The sequence below is a fragment of the Meriones unguiculatus genome, chromosome 19, assembly GCF_030254825.1.
Source record: "Meriones unguiculatus strain TT.TT164.6M chromosome 19, Bangor_MerUng_6.1, whole genome shotgun sequence".
NCBI classification, from domain to species: Eukaryota; Metazoa; Chordata; class Mammalia; order Rodentia; family Muridae; genus Meriones; species Meriones unguiculatus.
Window position 1 is genome coordinate 69,697,876 of NC_083366.1, and position 13,217 is coordinate 69,711,092.

General features: G+C 42.7%; 1 long non-coding RNA gene across 1 annotated transcript; it reads right to left on the minus strand.

Annotated features, from left to right (window-relative positions):
- Nucleotides 1-4,190: 4,190 nt before the first annotated feature.
- LOC132649338 (uncharacterized) lies at nucleotides 4,191-11,981 on the minus strand. Its single transcript, XR_009587765.1, has 2 exons — nucleotides 11,415-11,981; nucleotides 4,191-5,239 (listed from the first exon to the last, which is right to left on the minus strand). It is a non-coding gene; the product is annotated as an uncharacterized LOC132649338 (long non-coding RNA).
- Nucleotides 11,982-13,217: the final 1,236 nt, after the last annotated feature.

Sequence of the window (13,217 nt, forward strand, 5' to 3'; positions counted from 1 at the left end):
GCTGTGCACCCAGGCTCACTAGCCCTTAAGCTTCTTGGGGCTCTCCCTGTCTCTGTACCCCTTTTCACTGTAGGAGCACTGGGATTGCAGGCGCTCACACAGGCATCCAATGTATCAGTGTCTTCTGGAGATTTAAAAGCCACACCTTTGGTTTCCATAGCAAGCGTTTTTCCCCCTTTGGGATGTTTCTTTGCCTCTGAAATCTGGAGAACTATGTGTATCTATTTAGACTTAATGTAGAGACTTGGTAACCAACTGTAAAATTTAACAAGGGTATGTGTATTTCACTGGAGAGCTAGGAGGGAGGAAGCCAACCTATTTGAGTGGTTTCCCCATTACAAGTTTCTTGGCCAAGTTCTACGACAACGATAACTTTTCAATCTACCACTTGCGTGTGCTTTTGTTGTAGTTACGTGTGCTTGCTCGGTGCTCACATTGGGGCTCACATTGTTTCTCTGTTGAGTTTCTCTGTGCAGGGATGTGGGTTTCAGTCGGCTTCTTTCAGAGGGGCCTGTCATCAGAGGTCTCGCCCTGTCTGTCTGTCTGTCTCCTTGTCTCTCTTGTCATGTTTGCTCTATGATTTTGTTCTTTTCTCTCATCTGTCGTTTAATGAGGTTGGAGTAGGCTGGTCAGCTATGCTCACCCTCCGGGTTTAATTGGATGTTTACTCCATGGGATGTGACAGCGTGCTCCTTAAAGGCATCTGAAGAGGCTATTGGGAACAACTGTGCACACAGGGCAGCAGCAGGACAGTCTTCCAGGGTTCTTTCTGCTGCGATGACAGACACTGACGAAAGGCAACGTGGGGGGAGGAAGGTTTCATTTCGTCTTACACTTCCAGGTGAGAGTTCATAACAGGGAAATCACCAAAAAGCCAGGGCCTGAACCTGGAGGCAGGAAATGAAGCTTGCTCCCCGGGCCTTGTGCAGGCTGCTTACTCATATCCTCTAGGGTCACATGACCAGGAGTGGCACTCGCCACAGTGGGCTGAAAACATCCCACAGATACGCTCACAGGCTAATCCAGCGGAGGCAATGCCTCATCGGACACACCCTCTTCTTCAAAATATAGGTATCCTAACCAGCACACACAAGAAAATATGTAATAAGAAAAAAAACATCCTTAATCAAGTTGGCATTGTTTCATCTCAAAAATCTAATGATAGCAAAGTAAGGAGAAATAAAAAGAAGGTTGAAATAAAAACATTAACTCAATATTTTAAAGTATATTTCATTACAATGAATTATGTAAAGTATAAATATATTCACTGGTGTTTTCATACAAGTTATTCAATCTTAATATATTTAATAAATGTTAATACTGAGAATTATTGTAGTATTAAAATAGGTCTGACCTTTGTCTTTATTTCCTTCCTATCTTTTCCTTCTGAAAATGGAAACAAATGTCTTGCATATACACAGTTAAAACATAATGATTAAGAAAATAATTATATAAATTGACTGTTACACAGTTTTATTATTTTTCATTTTCTTAATGTACTGTGATTACAAATGCTGTGATTTTTATCAATGACATTCACTTTCACTTTATAATCTCAGTATTTATGCTGAACAGCAGATGAATGATGAAGTCTGCGTGGGCACACGTTTACCGAGGGAACATGTGTATCTCTGTGTGTAGATGTGTTTGAGGGGGCAGATGTGTATGCACAATTGAGTGGAGCCTGTTGTGACCCTGGGTGTTAGTCTCCAGTTCTCTCCACATTTTGTTGAGGCAAGATCTCTTGCTCCCTTGTATCTTGCTAACTAGGTCAGGTTGGCTGGCCGTCTTGCCCTTGAGAACCCCCTGACTCTCCATGCCAGGACTATGAGTGCTTCAGCACACCCTAGAGAACGACCTGACCTCTGGGGCTCGGATTGCCACTGCAATCAGGCCTGGTTGCCACCATGCCTGGCTTTCATGTAGGTCCTGGGGATCGAACTCAGGTCCTCACGCTTTGTGCACTTTCCTTACGGAGGCATCTCCAGTTCTCAGCTCCTGAATGAAAGGATTTTAAGTGCCTAGTTACAGATAGCGTTTCTGTGGGTATTAAAGGCTCTGGGTCACAGAGATCTGGTCTCAGAACCTGGTTCAGTCAAATTGTTATTTGTGTGTCTTCAGAATCAAGACTGCAATAAAAGTAAAATGTAAAGGGATAATTAAAAATAAACAGCAAACACAAACAAAGACCTCACAATCATACCTGGTTACAGGTCCCTGTATGCTAAGAGCTTAGACGTTTTCATTTCTGCATAAAAGCAAAGCATAAGCTAAACTGAAAAGGCCTGTCTGAAATATGTCAGAGCAGTGAGGTCACAGGGCAGACCACTGCCCCAGATGGTACAAATGAGCTGTCAAACACAGAGAACTGACTCTTCCTGGATCACAGCTCCCATGCACACCAGTTCTGGACACTGTAGGGAAGCCATGTCCCCTAGGCCTGACATGAATGTCGCCATCATAAAGCACAGCTTTTGTGGTCACTGACGGAGGCCTTGGCAGAGACCAGACCTCAAACAAGCAGAGCACCACAGCTAAGGGCTAAAACCATAGCTAAGCGCTGGTAACGGGAAGGAGAAGTGAGGGCCGGCAGATCCCGTGTGCTGTATGTGCGTGTGGACATGTGTAAGCGGACAGGACACAGGAGGTTCCGGTCACCCACGGTGGACTGGGACTCTGCAGCGGTGTAGCTTTTCAGGGTCCCATACTGCTGTAGGTAGACAGTAGTCTCAGCGTTCAGATCTGGGCTGGTGTATCAGTGTCCTCCGTTACCAGAAACAGTTTGTTTATGTCTCTCTAGGACATGCACTAAGTCAGATGACCTGAACCATAACGGAGGGTCTGTTTCTGCCCTGTGTGAATCAAGCTGAGAGTCACTTAGCTACAGCTGGGCTCTCACAGACTCTTCACGTTTCTGCCAGAACCTCACAGTGAAGACTGGAGAGTCTCAGCCCCTGAGCAGGAGGCTGGGAGTGAGTCAGGTCTAACCAATGTTCTCCCCCACCACCCACATTTTAAAATTAATTTTGAATTAGTATACAAAATGATATAGTTCGTTATGAACGACAACTTCTTACATGGTGTCATTCTTGGCTCACATTCGGCTAGTCCTCCATCTCCCTCCCCTGTCACCCCTTCCCATGGCCACTTTTCTTCTGCAAAGCAATCCCGCTTCTGCTCTGATATCACATACAGGTTTAGAATAGACATATGATCTAGATTCTACATGTGAGGGAAAACATGCATTCACCCCGCCTTCCCCATTACGAACCCTTTTCCATTCCTCTCCTTTTCCTTCAGGCTCCTTTTCCCCCCACACAGTATGACTTCCGCTTTCATGTTTTCTACATACAGGTTTAAAGTTTATATTCCAAACATGAGGGAAAAAACATGTGGCATTTGCATCCGGAACCTGACCTACTTTGTTTAGTGTGATGATTTCCAGCTTCCGTCTATGTCCCCTGCCAATGACATCATTTCAAAATTCCTTGTGGAGGAACAAAACCACTGTTGTGATGATTAATCTCAATCACTGACTTGACAAGCTCTAGAACCACCTGAGCCTTGGGCTTCTGGCCATTCTTGTGGGCAATTACCTTAATTAGGGTAATTAAGCTGGGGCCATCTGCCCGCTGTGTCGTCCTTGGCCTAGAGTCCTAGACTGCAAAAAGAGGAGAAAGCCAGCTGAACACAAGCCTTCACTGCTCTTTGCTTTTTGACTGCAACAAGGATGTGAGCAGCTGCTTCAAGCTATTGACGTGGTTTCTGCAACATAGCACACAGCCGTAAACTGTGAGCTAAAGCAAATCATTTCTTCCTTAAGCTTCTTTGGCCATAACAGACAGGTAACTAAGACTGCTGTGTGTACGCCATCTTTTCTTTACTCGGTCACCTGCTTCTAGGCACCTGGGCTGGGTGCCTGTCCCTGTGTGAATGGTGCTGCGGTAGACATGAGTTTGAAGATGCAGCTGTGGTATGTTGCCTTATATTAGTAGAACACCTGGATCATATGGCGGTTCTTAAGCGAGGTCTGTGTTAACTTCCAGTTCTGTTGTTAACGAGATGTGCTCAAGAGAAAATTTATCAGAGCCTTGCCTGGATACCGACCTCCAGGCTCATTCAGGAAAATAAAATAAAATTTTTCTGCCCAGTTCACGAACCCCAAAAGACCAGGAATAAACAGACTCTGCTTTAAGTACATGAGGTTCTTTTTATTGTAAATTACAAGCTGCAGCTTGGGCCCGCACCCCCCCACTGCCGAAGCAGTGGGAGCCTAGCACCCTGTACCCAGGTTAGTTGGGTGATTTAAAGATTCTGGTCCCTCCCAGCATGCCCAAGGCAGGGGCAGTTCCTGCCTGGCAAGCATTTATTGGTCAAAATGCTACATTTGAATTGATTGGCTACAGGAAGGTCCCCAGACCATTAATGACCTGGTGTCCCTCCCTAGGGGGATGGGCCAGTTTCCTAGCAACTGCATCTCTAGTGGGTGGGGAAAGAATGCAGTAAGGTGGTCCTTCCCCTCAGGGCATTACCGGACTTCTCCACCTACCTAGTTCAGGCTTTAATTAATAACAGCTGCTAATTTTTAATCTTTTGGTCTCTCATTTCCCCCTTTCTCATGATCATTTGAAGACCTAATCTTGGGTCTTCCAGATATGACCCCTTGTATCCTATAGATTTACCTTTTTATAATGGGATCTGAGTACCATTAGTGTATTGCTCGCAAGTATTTCTTTATGAAAACCATCAAGCAAGTTAAAATACAAGGCCCAAAGATAAAAATCAAAATGAGTAGGGGTCCCTTCAGGGTGGATATAGGGGTAGTAAGCCAAAGAGAACTATTATTTTTTTCTCCAGTGTCTCTCTAGGCTTTTAGCCCAGTTGCTGCAGTGTTAGTTTCCATTTCAGCTAAGCAGATGCCCAAGATAATAGCTAATGCCAGGGAGCCAGCCCCATTTGACTTAGCATTTTCGCCTGCTAGGTGGGATTTGGGCGAAGATCCATCTTCTGGAGCTTCTTCAGTGCTGACCATTGGGCCATCAGCATCAGGGGCTAGGGGGGCTGAAATGCCAGTCAAAGGCTGGGCAATGGGGCAGTCACAAGCATCTTGTAGTTGATCCACCCAAGGAGGCAGGGAACAACCATGTCAGTTTCCAGGAAGTCCAGATTTCAGCTTGCAGTCCATAGCTGATCCCAGAACAGAGTCAAACAGGTGAAAATCTGCTGAGACAAATTCAGACTGGAGACAGAAGTTAAAATTTGTCTATTAAATGGGAAAGACCAGGAAAAATCTCATCTGCGATCCTTTTGAGCTATGTCAGATCCAGGTCACATCCTGAAACTCATATGAATTTTTTTTGGCACACAAAGGGAAATAAATATTCAGCAAATCTAATATAACATTCTGAGAGTAACAGGTAAAACTGCATCCCACTGAATGAGTATCAGTTACCTGTTTGTTTTATAACCTTTATACACAACTTAAATGTGTCCACGGTAGCACTTCTGTGGGCACAGCTGTTGGTAATCAGCCATGAATGGAGCTTGGCCAGTTTTCATACTCTCAGCATGTACTTTTAGCCCCCATCTCCATGTTCACACTGGAAAGTTAGGCAGAATTACAATACTGGGTTTAGTGCTAAACCCTAGATGCTTGGACTTTTCTTAACAAAGCACCTAGAGGGAATAGGTGTAAGATATTCCTGTGTCAACGTCTACCCCAGAAATGGCGAATATTAAGATACCATAGTAAAGGCTATGGCTTTGGGTCAGATATACACATTAAACAGATGTTTTTAACATGACGAGAAGCACCTTTAAGTCTATCTCCAGAAGACAACCAAAGGAAATTAAAATCTCAAGCTCCTGACTGAACAATAAGCAGTCAGTGCTCCATCAACTTATCAGAACTGTATTGATCAATGCCAAAACTCTGAACTTCTGAAATTATATAACATAAGCACAACAGTAACAAAGAGGGGGGAGAAATCTAAAGTATCTCTCATTTTTAATATGCTTTAAAATATTTTTATATCATTATAAGTTATATTTATATGCCTTAAATCATTTACTTAATACTCTCTAATCTTTTTTGCATTTATTAACCCTGAAACATTTTCCAGGCCAAATAACACCCTAGATTTTTATGATCTAAACTTCCATATTCTCAGACCCTACGTAAGCTCTGTATTTTTTTATCCATTTATTTATCTTAAGATACAGGCAACTAACATGAGTCCTATGAGCAAGGCAAACCTGTTTTTCTTTCTAAATAAGAGAGCTAGTACCTAGTACTTCTAACTAGCCAATGAACTGATCAATGAGCTAACAGTGGATCTAATTGTCTGCTCTTTAGCTGCAAAGTTACCATAAGCTTAGTCTAGCTGTCAAAGTGATCAGAGACCTGAGAAGGATAAATTATAAGCTAAATAAATATACCAATCCATGTACCAATCAAAATGACAGAGATGACTAGGTAGTCCATCACCTAGGCAGTGTCCCTGGCTCATGTGGTCTCACAGCATCCTGAACAGAGGTGGTTCTGCCAGGCACATTAAGATGAGAGACTGTTTCTGTGGAAAGAGGAACATGAGAGACTGACCTCACTTTGCCTCTCACAATATGAAATAATGACTCCCCAGGTGTCCACGGCTTTGTCCACAGTTTAGGCTGGGCCCTAGCAGTGGGCCAGTTGGGGCAATATCACCCAGTGGTTAGCATACCACAATCCAAAGTTGCAGTCATCTGTCATGCCCAAATCTTCTCGGAGACCTTGGGGGAGCTACTGCCAGGATTTTGGGACTTTCTGTCACAATAAGCTTACACATGTTAAAATGTCATATTCATCAGATCTCTGACAAGCTTGAGGGCCAGCATATCTGAGTTACTCTTTGTCTTTATCATCTGCTCTAAACTGTGTCCTATAAAACAGAATGCTATACTCTCTAATTCTGGCATATTCCTTAGGTGCATGTTTTAAAACTATATATTTTAAGTAGCCTAGGCTTAACCATCAAAAAAACCTATACAAAGACACTAGGTAAAGCTCAACACCTTAACCAACTGCAGTCGTTATCGTAGCTTTAAGTCTGCTCTTTCTGAACTAAAATCAAAGCAAACCTTTTAATCAGATACAGTTCATAGAGAGGCTAGCAAATCTTGCTGATCCTATCACTTTGCATTAAAATTGAACAGTAAAAAGCTTTGCATTTAGCACTAATCAGAGGACTGAACATAACTGAGAGATCTAAACAAGATGATCGCAAAACCATGGCTCTACCCTCTTTATCTCTGGACCAGCATGGTGGCTGGCCACGTGTAACTGATCTCAGCTGGAAGCCCTAAACAAACATGGCAGCTCCACGCTCTCTATCCCTGAACCATCATGGTGGCTAGCCATGTGTTAGCACAGGCTGTTACTGACAATAACAAACATAGCCATTAGGTGTTGCTGATGGCATTGTTACCTCCCATAACCAATTGTGATCAAATAAGTTTTAGAACCAACTGCATAACAGAACAGTACAGAACAATTTTAAACTGTATGAACTATTCTGGCCACACCAAACCTATCAGCCAGAATTCTTCCACCTTAAAGAGCATAAAAAAAAATTGCAATGAAGAATCACCAGCCTTTTAAATGAATTATAACATATTTTTAAATACAGTTCTTTCTCAACTCATATTAACTCCCTGACTTTTTACAATACATTCATTCACTAACCTGCAACATTCTATATACCTTCAGGTTCCTAGCTTCATTCTTCTGGCTTAACCAGACATTCTTATTTTAGACAAGCTATTTTTTTTTTTTAATATCTCTTGCTCTCTACTTGCTTTTCAGACAACATAAAAACTCATCAAAATCCTTTCCATCCTGACATGATCCTCCTGGAGCCCACCGTTCATGATTTGTTTTTCATAGGCAAAGCAAAAACAAGTTACATTAATACAAAAAGATGTTCTGAAACTGCCAAATTCTTTTTCTAAAATTACTTTCCTGTAGCAGATATGGTCGTCCAAGATCACATAAACAAACTCTAAGGAATTTAGAACAAGTTTTAAGGAACTTGGTGAAACTTCCTTTTTTCTCTGTTGCAGGGTGAATACCAGGGTGATAACATATTTTTCCATAAACAAAGCAGCTTAACAAGCAAACAGCTCTCCACAAGATACATTGTAAAACTGAAATTTTCTCAATTAGCACAAACCATATGGCTTAGTTTCATTTAGTAAAATAAATAAATACCAAAGTTTTTTGTTCTCCCACAAAGAATTGAGAAACTTTCAAATCATTGTCATACCCAAATGCCTGATAAACTTTAAACATTTCATAGCCTTAAACATTTAAACATTTTTTAAAACCTGTTTTTGCAATATCAAAATAAAGTACCCCTTTTGTAGGAGAGAAGTATCACAAAGCATGACCATAATTTTAAAGATCAAAACCAGATTTTAAAACCAGAATTTACCAGAGCAAACAATTTAATTTCTAAAACCAATACCAATTTAAAATAACTCATCCTTTTAATCTAGAAGGAAGTGAAAATTATTTGACTAAGGTTACCCCCCTTTTATTTTAAACCCCTATCTTGTGACCACCAAGATGGTGGTCACAGGTCACATTACATTTCACGAGGCTATTTCAAGATGGCAGAGTCATACCACATGGCAACCTCTATTGTTGCCTTTAAACATATGCGTTTATAAACCTTATAAACACATAGGCACACATATACATTTTAAACAAGTTTGAATTTAACCTTTAAACATACCCATCATTTTTGATCATATTAACTATGACCTACAGAGCATAAGATTAGTCAAAGACAAACATGATGGCTGTACATACAAAAACAAACAAATACTGCACAGAGACATTGAGATAAAAAAACACTCACCAGCTGGCCTAATTTCCCAGGACCGAAACTGATTCTTCTGAAGCAGCCCAACATACTGATTCCTCCTGCTGCTACACCCCAGTGGTGCAGGAAGCATGGGCCCTGCTGCCCCAGGAGACACCAAGAGTGGGCTGTTGCCCCAGGAGACACCTAGTGGTGCTCACTGGAATCAGGCAGTCTGGGCGTGTGAGAGCAGGCCCTGGAGCTTACAGTGTGGAGGGGTGACTATGCCCTGCCCCGGAGCCAGGAGTACAAGGTCACCGTGCTCCCCATGTTGGAAGTGTGTCTGGCAAAGGTCTAACAATTTCACTCCTAACAGATTAAAAAAAAAAAAGACTAGACAGATTACCCACCAAAATACCAATGAAGCCAGAGGCGTTCCCCTGAACTTCAGCAGCTGTGACCACCAGTTTGTCCACATTGATCATGTCTTGCTACCCAGATACTGACACCTCGAGCTCTGAGGAATTTTCAGAACAGAGAACAGAAAGTACTGCACCTACAGACATTGCACAGAAACAGTTAGACACTTACGGCCGGCATAAAAACCTCCGGGTCAGGTTCCTGGAGTCTTAGGGTCCCAGGACAAACCCCCAAAATGTTCTGCCCAGTTCACAAACCCCAAAAGACCAGGAACAAAACAGACTCTGCTTTAAGTACATGAGGTTCTTTTTATTGTAAATTACAAGCTGCAGCTTGGGCCCACACCCCCCCACTGCGGAAGCAGTGGGAGCCTAGCACCCTGTACCCAGGTTAGTTGGGTGATTTAAAGATTCTGGTCCCTCCCAGCATGCCCAAGGCAGGGGCAGTTTCTGCCTGGCAAGCATCTATTGGTCAAAATGCTACATTTGAACTGATTGGCTACAGGAAGGTCCCCAGACCGTTAATGACCTGGTGTCCCTCCCTAGGGGGATGGGCCAGTTTCCTAGCAACTATATCTCTAGTGAGTGGGAAAGAATGCAGTAAGATGGTCCTTCTCCTCAGGGCATTACTGGACTTCTCCACCCACCTAGTTCAGGCCTTAATTAATAATAGCTGCTAATTTTTAATCTTTTGGTCTCTCAAAATAAAATAAAATAAAGAAAATTTCTTGTTAGTGGTCCAGCTTGGTAAGTGTTGAAATAAGTTCTTCAGTGAAAAGAAAAATAATGTAGATCTAAAAATCAGATACATATATCCATACACACACACACACACACACACACACACACACACAGAGGAAACTAAAGGACATCAGAGAAGGTCAATTTTAATTTTTTTAAAATTTTGTTTTATGTAGGTGATTTTTAAATTTTTTAAAATTTTGTTTTATGTAGGTGAGGGTTTTGCCCTCTAACAGATATGCACACACAAATATATATATGTATACATATATATATATATATATATATGCACCCATACATACACACACACACACACACACATATGCAGTACATGAAGATGAAGTCCTGGTGCCCTCAGAAGCCAGGAGAGGGACCAGATCATCTGGAACTGGATTATAAATGGTTGTGAGCCACCATGCGGGTCCTGTGGAAGAGCATCCAGTGCTCTTAATCACTGAGCCATCTCTCCAGGTCCCAAAAACTTATATTTCCATATTTTTAAGTTAAAAGAGTTTCCAAAGTGGTAGTGAGAGAACACGGAGCAAAGAACAGGAACCATGAACAGACAGTAACAAATACAGAACACAGTGCCCAAGTTAAACTGGTAGCCACCTTGATGTTCATCAACCCATCACAGACAAGGCAGGAGGAGGAGGATCAGAAGTTCAAGGCCAGCTGGTCTACATAATGAGAGCCTGTCTGTAAACAGACAAGCAAGTAAATGTCTGCGATATAACATAGAGACAGTATTTGCCGCATACAGTTCGTGAGAGGCTCTGGGTTTGGGCCCTAGCACCACAAAAACAAAATAAATGATACAGATGACCAGAATGTATAAAAGACCCAGGTGTGTGTTGTCTAGAATTAATACATTTAAGTATAATGGTATATGTATATTATAAATAAAGAAAATAGTAAAATGACAGCCATGCTAATATTAATTAAAGAAAGCCACAAAGGCTTTATTGATTTCAGAGACCATAGTCAGCAGAGAAAGGAAAATGACCAGGACTAAACAAAAGGATCAGTTTTCCAAGAATAAACAGCAGTCCTCACCTTACTGCATACCTTCCAGTTGTGATCTCAATGAGACATCTGGTCAGGGGAAACTAGTTTACCTACGATGGTGGGGTTGTATCAGAGGTTAACCTACATGGAGAAATTGCTACCTCCCTCCAGGCAAGAAAATGTCAGAGTATGTGGGATAAAATCAGATGAGACTGCAAGGAAACAGCCGGGCCTCCATGTCACAGCTAGTTCTGCAGGAACAGAAGCTAGAGTCCAGCAGCCCCACCTTTCCAGCCATTCTGGGGCTTCCCCAAGTCTCACAAGGACTTTGAACTAACTCCATGTGAAAGTTCTGATCCTGGAGGAAAGAAGCTACCTCTCCATCTGTGGAAACCTTTCTCACCTGTGCTGCACGAGTGGATCCAAGCATCCTCTGGATTACAGCAGCTAATCCGGGGAGCGCTTCCCTGAAATGCAGTAACGTGGCTTCTTTCTCCTCTGGTTTCCAGGGTCTCAGGCCACAGTCTCCATGAGCAGAAGCAACACAATAAGCCAGGTCATAAGGCCTGAAGAAGATCTCCTCTCTCTCTGAGTAAGAAAAAACTCCCGGGGAAAATGGGGAAAAGAAATGAGGACATGGGTTAGTAAGTAAATGTTATGAAACTTGTTGAGGGGAAAAAACAAAGCTAGTTAATTTTTAATAAAGGCAAGCTGAGTAAATAAAGTTAGCGAAAAGGGTTAGCGGGATGTTGGTGGATTTTTATAAATATAAAAGAGGAATATGTGCTCTGAAGGAATGCTGGCACTGCCTAGCAATTTAGAGAGCTTTCATCTTCAAAGAATCTCACATGTTGACTAATTAATCCTTCCAACACCCTTGTGACGTAGAAGCAGCAAACAAGGACAGAAGCCAGTTTGAAGTGACTGATTTCCCAAGCTCACTGGCTTAGGAGAGAGCTGTGAAAGTGCGCCCAGCACTAATGAGAAAGAACCTACGTAAAAATGACAGGAATTTTAAAGTTGTCCCTTCTGTGAGCTTCAGCAGAGACGTGTGTGCATGCTTTCAAATGCGTTTACAGAACTGTGTAACCAATCGCAGCACGGTAAGGGGAGAATCTGCCGCTGTTTGAGCTCAGCTAATGCTACACTAATGTGAAATACTCAAACAGCCTGTGCTTGAACTCTGGCTGCTAGCAAGGCACAGAGTTGCTTTTCACGATGTGTGATTGCTGTCCTACAGGAAGCACAGACTGTGAAACCGCAGTGGGAAAAGGGAATAACACTCGTTTGGGGCGTGTGCTCCTTCTGCCTCACCTAACTTGGACATTCTTTTAGCCATTCAATCACCCAGGCAAGAATGCGGGGCCCAATCAAGTGAGCCGCCTAAGCATTCCAGGCCCCTAATCGGCAGGCTCTAATTGCGGAAACTTCACACTGAGGCTGCAAATGCCATCAACACACAGTGAGGTTCTCCGACCCCATTCCACATTCCCTGCTCAGGCGGAGAGCCGAGCTCCTGTTCGCCTGGCATCGTGCCAAAGTGTAAAACTAAAGCTATCTGTAAGGCACCTAAAGAGACTCAGCAGCCCCGGAGCCACGCCTTCCCCAGAGCCACGCCTTCATTCCTAAACTGTCTGCAGAAACTGTTTCCACCCCTTCATTCTGGTGGATAAAGGAAGGACTAAGCCCAGGCATGAGCTCAAGGGTGCCTCACTGAAAACGCTGCTTTAATCAGCCAAAATAATTTACTGCTAATTAACAGAGGCTTTGCATTTCCTCTGCTTTGCTTCCTCCCCACTTCTGGTACTACATAAATACAGTCATGTATATAGCATACATTCAACATTCATATATATGGCCCAACACACATGTAGTTAAATGTATAGACAAATGGAATGTTAACACATGATGCACATTTTTTTCATTCATGTGCTTATTTTGTGTGCATGCATGTCTGTGTATGTTCCTGTACATGCATGTGCAGGTCAGAGGACAACATTGGGCATTGTTGCTCAGGAGTGTTGGGAGAAAATCTTGTGTCTGTATGGAAACGTCACCTGTCAATAATAAATCTGGTAGCCTACAGGCTAGGCAGGAAATAGGAGGTGGGACATTTGGTTGGCAGTAAGAATTCTTGGATAGAGCCAGGTGTTCGAGATTTCAGCTGGCAAAATGGGAAGAGGATGGGTGCATGGCACCTGAGCTC